General features: G+C 37.7%; 1 protein-coding gene across 1 annotated transcript in view; it reads right to left on the minus strand.

Moving 5' to 3' along the window:
- TET1 (tet methylcytosine dioxygenase 1) overlaps nt 1–6,000 on the minus strand; it is a 170,978-nt gene that overhangs the window by 81,791 nt on the left and 83,187 nt on the right. The window lies entirely within an intron of this gene.

Here is a 6,000-nt window from a genome sequence, read left to right on the forward strand (position 1 = left end):
CAATCCTTGAGGACGTGGCCAGAGGTCACTGTCTATTTTCCTTCCAACTGCTCCTGGGACTATCACCCTCCTTATTTCTAGATAATCCTGATGATGTCTTTACCTTTTTTCCCTTACTTTTTCCTCAAAATTTTCTATTAAATATAATTAGGAGACCAAGAACCAGTGAAAACTTATAAAATAATGCCCACCAAAATGAATTGTCATATTTATAATTTTAAAAGCTTCAATTTAAAAGAAAACATACAAGATATAAATCACCTAATTCAATCAGAAAATATTCCATCACACTAGTTTCATAATGCAATTTAGAAGCACCCATACTGTCAGGGCTCACTAATAGAAAGCAGTTACCGAAAACACATTCATTTATTTTATTTTATTTTAAAGAAAAATAGTATTTACAAGGGGTAAGATTGTGGTCACTGCTTGGTCACAGCCACCTACCCAGAGGGACAGAGTAGTTGAACCTGAGGGCTTGGGACCATAGTCTCAGGGGACATCAAGCTCAATTGGCATAACATACTATACAAAACGTTGTTCTACCTCCTACTTTGTTGAGTAGAGACTGGGATCTTAAAAGCTAGCAAGCTGCCATCTAGATGCAACAATGGGTCTCTCCTCGTCCAGAGCAAAGAAGAATGAAGAAAACCAAAATTCATGGAAAGAATTAGTCCTAGCAACTGGTACACCATCCGATCTGCAGCCTATACAACTATGAGACCAGAAGAACTAGACTACCACTGTCATCCACTTGGAAGGGATGTAGGAGATCCTGGATAGAGAGGGAGAACAATGTGGAACAAAACTCAAAATCATTTGGAGGGGGAAAAAAAAAAAGTGAGGACTAGGTTTGCTCGTCCGATCGAGCCTGGTGGAACCACTGAGACTATGGCCCCTAGCTGCCCTTCAGGTCTGGAATTGAACCCACATCTGTGGCTTCCAGCCAAACAAAATGCACAAGAGTTGAACATCTACCTCAAGTTAGATACACTCTTTGGAGAGAACAATCATGGGAGAAAGAAGGGCTGCTTATGCACAGGGAGACAGCTCAGGGGGAAGGAGTATATAGAGGGATGGACACTGGGAAGAGGTAACTATGGGGAGGAAATGGGAGGGGAGTTGTTGCATTGTGGTAAACTGTGGTCAATGACATGAGACAAAGTATATGTGAACTGCTGTATGGAAAGTGAATTTGCTCGAAAATCTTCGCCCAAATCACAATAAAAATTTTAAGAAACAAGAAGAAAAAGAAAAATAATATTTAAATGCTGCTCAAGATTTCATTATATTTGTCCTATGTAGTTAAATCCTGTTTTCTACTACGAAGTAGGGCCACTTATGTTTAACCTCCTTCAAAGTCATCCTGCCTAGAATGTTCCACCATGATCAAAAATAATATTCAGAGGCTTTATATCGGGTCACTATGAGTCATGTCCAACTCGATGGCACATAACAACAACAATAACAAACACCACCCTCAGAAGGTCACAGATAGCTGGGAATTGACTCAAACACAGAGTTTGGTTTGGTTTTTTGACATGGCACCAATAAAGCTTGTAACTTGTATTTCTTCTTGCTGATCTCTAGTCAGTTAGGCCTCGGTCTCTAGTCCATTCCTCTAGTCTGTCTTTTGAAGAAAGAAAAACTCTGTTTCAGCTGGACTTTCTATGAACAAAAGCTCCAAGAATACCACAATTACTCACAGGCAGCACTTAGCTGGTGATGATGTGCACAGAGGTATTTACACATTCCTAAAAGAAAATCAGAAAATTTTCTGAAGCCAAAGTTTCAAGATCTGTAACTTGTTCCCTTCTGGCTCCATCCCTACAGACAATAACAAGCTCCAGTATTCTCCATCTTAAGAAAACAAAACTTTCCAAGACTATTTAGCTTCCACCCTATCTCACTGCACCCTTTACCACTAAACTCCTCCAAATACTTGTCTGCAATCACTCATGCAATTGTCAACCCACTATAATTAGGCCTCTGACCTACTGTTCCTCCAAAACTGTTCAAGATTCACAAATGTAGTCAGAAGTGCAAAATTCAGTGCAATTCTATGGAGGAGAAGTGGTTCCTTGCTCTGAACTACACCCACAAATCCACATACAATTTCACTATGAAAATGATAGGGAAATAAGTGTAATGATAAAAAAAATGAGTATAATTTAACAAAACTCATATTCAGTGCTTAATTAAAAAAAAAAAAAAAAAAGTCAATGGACTTTGAGATTCGATCTTCATCTTACTTCATTTCTTCTGATAACTCTCACTCACTACCCTAGGACAATCCCCGCAATTGTCTACTCATTATTTCACCCATCCTTGCTGCCTCCTCTCCCCACTTGTACATGATAGTATTCCCCTTTGCCTTCTCTCCAGTCATCTTCATACTTGGCTTCAGCCTACACCTATTTGCTGATGACTGTCACATCAAAACACTTCTACTGAACTCCACTCAAGTCGGTCAGCCACCAACTGGATATGTTCACCTGGCAAAAATTTAAAAGTAAGTAAGTTATCCCTCCCCCAAACCTGTTTCAATATGATACTCACCTAATCACTTATGAGTCTTCTCAGAATTTTCTAACTTTCAAAACCCAAACTCAGCCACCAAGTTAAGTGAAGTCTACTTCCTTAAACTCCATTCACCCATCCTGTGTTCCCCATTCCCAGGGCCTCTCCCTCAGTACATTCATTCAGCAAATATTTATAGAGTACCCATAACATGCTCTAGACCCTGAGGATATCGAGGTTAACAGGACAGACAAGGCACCAGCTCTTTGGAGATTACATTCTAGTGGTTGTTAAACTCTTATCTTCTTTCATCTCTTACCCTTAATGAATTGCCTCTCCATTCGTACATACCATTCCCAGTCTTCATATTGTTCTAATCAACAGAAGTATAATATAACCCATAATATTAAATATTTTAATATAATATTTAATGCTTCCGTAGTCATATTTTAAAAAGGTAAAAAGAAACAGGTAAAATTAATTTTAACAAACATCTTAAGCCAACATCCCCATAACATTGTCATTTCAATGTGTAATCAACGTAAAAATTATCAGTGAGATATTTTTCATATGGAAATCTTTGAATTTGTTTGTATTTTCTATCCATAACACTTCTCAGTTTGGATACTAAATTTTCATCTGTTAAAGTAAAATGTAGTGGCATCAAATCAATAATTTTTTTTTTTATTTTAATAGGAAAATACTTTACACTGCTTTGGTTTCTTTTAAATTTGAAGTTGATTAGAATAAAATGACAAGGTCAGTTCTTTAGTTGCATTACCTAAATTTCAAGTATTAGAAAATGCAGTTTTAAGAGGTTCATTCTAAAAGGCAAATCTCATTGCTTTAGGCTGTGCCCCGACACGTGGCTAAACACCAGCATTGGAAAGGGGAAATTTAGAAAACCACAAATTCTAAACCAGGACCTGCAAGACTCCCTTAGGCTTAAGCATAAAAAACAAAGATTAGATGGGCAGTTGGGCAAGGGAACCTGGGAACCACTAACCTCCAGAGCAGAATTCACATTTTTCAGTCCAGCAAGTAAGCCCTTCAATTCCTAGCCCAGCCCAAATTTTATAGAATGCCTCTGCTATCACTCAGTCCCCACCCCAGCCCCACCCCCAGTCTTGCCAAACGCTTCCACCAGACTATTTCAAACAGCCTCGTCCTAAATAGCAACTTCAATGTGGAATGCCCTTTAGTCATTCAGCTCTTCTCAATCAATTTTTTCCAGCAACATCTATTCATATGGAGTTCTCACTGGAGTGAAGGTGACCTGTAAAATCAGGTTTTCCTTAACCATTCCCCATTCTCACCCAGATAAAACCTAACACTCCTTTCTTTATAGTCTCTGCACTGATCTTTATCATATCAACTGATTGCACTCATTTGTCTGCAGTGCTGTCTTCCAATCCTGGAATGCAGTAAACCAAGAACAGACCTGGGTGGTTGTCCCCTAAACTCAGAAATGTTTGTTTTATTTAGAGAACAACTGAGGAAATCTGACTGTGAACTGGATTTTAGATGATAGTAAGGAATTGAGATAATGATATAATTGTGTAGAATGCTCTTACTTGTTAGAAGATTCAACATTAAGGACAATGCCTGAAACTTACAGAGTTCTCCCCACCCCACCCCACCCCCCACAAAAAATACCCTATTACTGATCTGAGATAATGACTATATTGTTGTTTAGTGCAGTATTCTCTCAACTTTTTTAAAGTTTTGAAATTTTCATTCAGAAAGGTGGATGTTTGTTTTAAGAATAAGGGAATGAACACACAAATGAATTTAAAAGAAAAAAAAAAAAAACAAGGATCACCCATGGGGGTTTTCAACCCTTAGTATTCATTTGCAAATTTTATTTTAGAACAACAAAAAAAGAGACGCTCCATCTTCTTTGTAAAAATCATTCTTTCCAATATTTGTTTTAGAAGGTGGCGGGTTTTTCAACACTTTGTATTCAATTTGCAAGTTTTATTTTAGAACAAAAGAAAAGAGAGGCTCCATCTTCTTTGTAAAAATCATTCTTTCCAATACTTGTTTTAGAAGGAGGCTCCTTTGCCCTCAAAACACTTCAAATGGCAGGCTTGGTTAGGAAGTTATTTTAGATATCTATATTCTAATTCTTTATTGATTCCTGCAAAGATCTAAACATCTCTAGGCTCTGGCCTCACCGGCCAGCACTCAAGCAGTACAGGACACTCTCCCCCCTTCACCAGTGCTCTGGACTTTCTCTATCTTCATGGCATGATGTTGCTCCTATTCGGATGCATGACTCAGACTTGGCAAGTCAGGAAGAGAAACCATGATAAGCACTTACAGGCAGTTAGGAAGCTAAGAAGTGCTACACACTCAAATTGCCTTCAAATTTCAGCAGCTAATTGGTACATTCCCACCATGGATTTAGTTTTACCATTTCTCCCTTTTATTTCCACAGATAACCACAATGATAGAAATTTCTCATCACCTTTACCTTATTATTACAAGCAATAATATAAAAATATTTCCAAATTTAGACTTACATTTACTAAGAAAAAGAATAAAACTATCTATAAGAATGTTTATTGAAGGTTGTTTTTAGCTGTATCATAACAGCAAAAATTTCAAAATAATATAGGACTGGGTAAATAAAGTATGATATGTTTATTTAAAGGAGCTCTGGTAGCATAGTGGCTAAGACACTTGACTGCTAACCAGAAGGCTGGAGGTTCAAACCCACCAGCAACTCCTCAGAAGGAAGGTTGGGCAATCTACTTCCTTGGTGATACTGCCTCAGAAACCCAAAGAGGGGTTGCTATGAGTCAGATTCAACTCGACTGCAGTGAGATTTTTTTTTTTTTTTTTTTTAATTAGACAATAAGTCATTTACTTTAGATTTTTTTAAAAAAACAAAATCTGAGTCATTTCTTTTGGTTGGTGACTATTTCATGGATATTACTGTAAATAAGTTTGGTGCTGGTAGGTTTTATGCTATATGAACTACTTTCCTTACATATCCTCTTCTTTTAATTTTAGAGTACATACTCTATGTTAGCTTTACTGGTGATTCTCTTTATGTCTTTAAATAATCTTCCTACATCCATGTTGTTGTTGTTATTTGCAGTCGAGTCGCACCCAACTCACAACGATCCCTCTTTGGGCTTCCGAGGCAGTATCACCACGGAAGTAGATTGCTCACCCTTCTTTCCAAGGAGTGGCTGGTGGGCTTGAACTGCCAGCCTTCTAGTTAGCAGTCAAGTGCTTTAGGCACTACAGTCCCAGAGCTCCTACCTAGATCCATAGTTTACAGTTTATCAAAATCTCAGTGAACATCTACTTACAATGTCCCAGAAGGAAGTATAAAATAAATTTTACAGAATCAAATAGCAAAGAAGTAATATACTATGATCTGATTTTTATAAAATAATCATAAATAGGGAGCTCTGGTAGCATAGTGGCTAAGCCACTTGCCTGCTAACCAGACGGCTGGCGGTTCAA

This window comes from Orycteropus afer, unplaced genomic scaffold (genome assembly GCF_000298275.1).
Source record: "Orycteropus afer afer isolate SDZICR_OR568_19922 unplaced genomic scaffold, OryAfe1.0 scaffold00070, whole genome shotgun sequence".
Lineage (NCBI taxonomy): Eukaryota > Metazoa > Chordata > Mammalia > Tubulidentata > Orycteropodidae > Orycteropus > Orycteropus afer.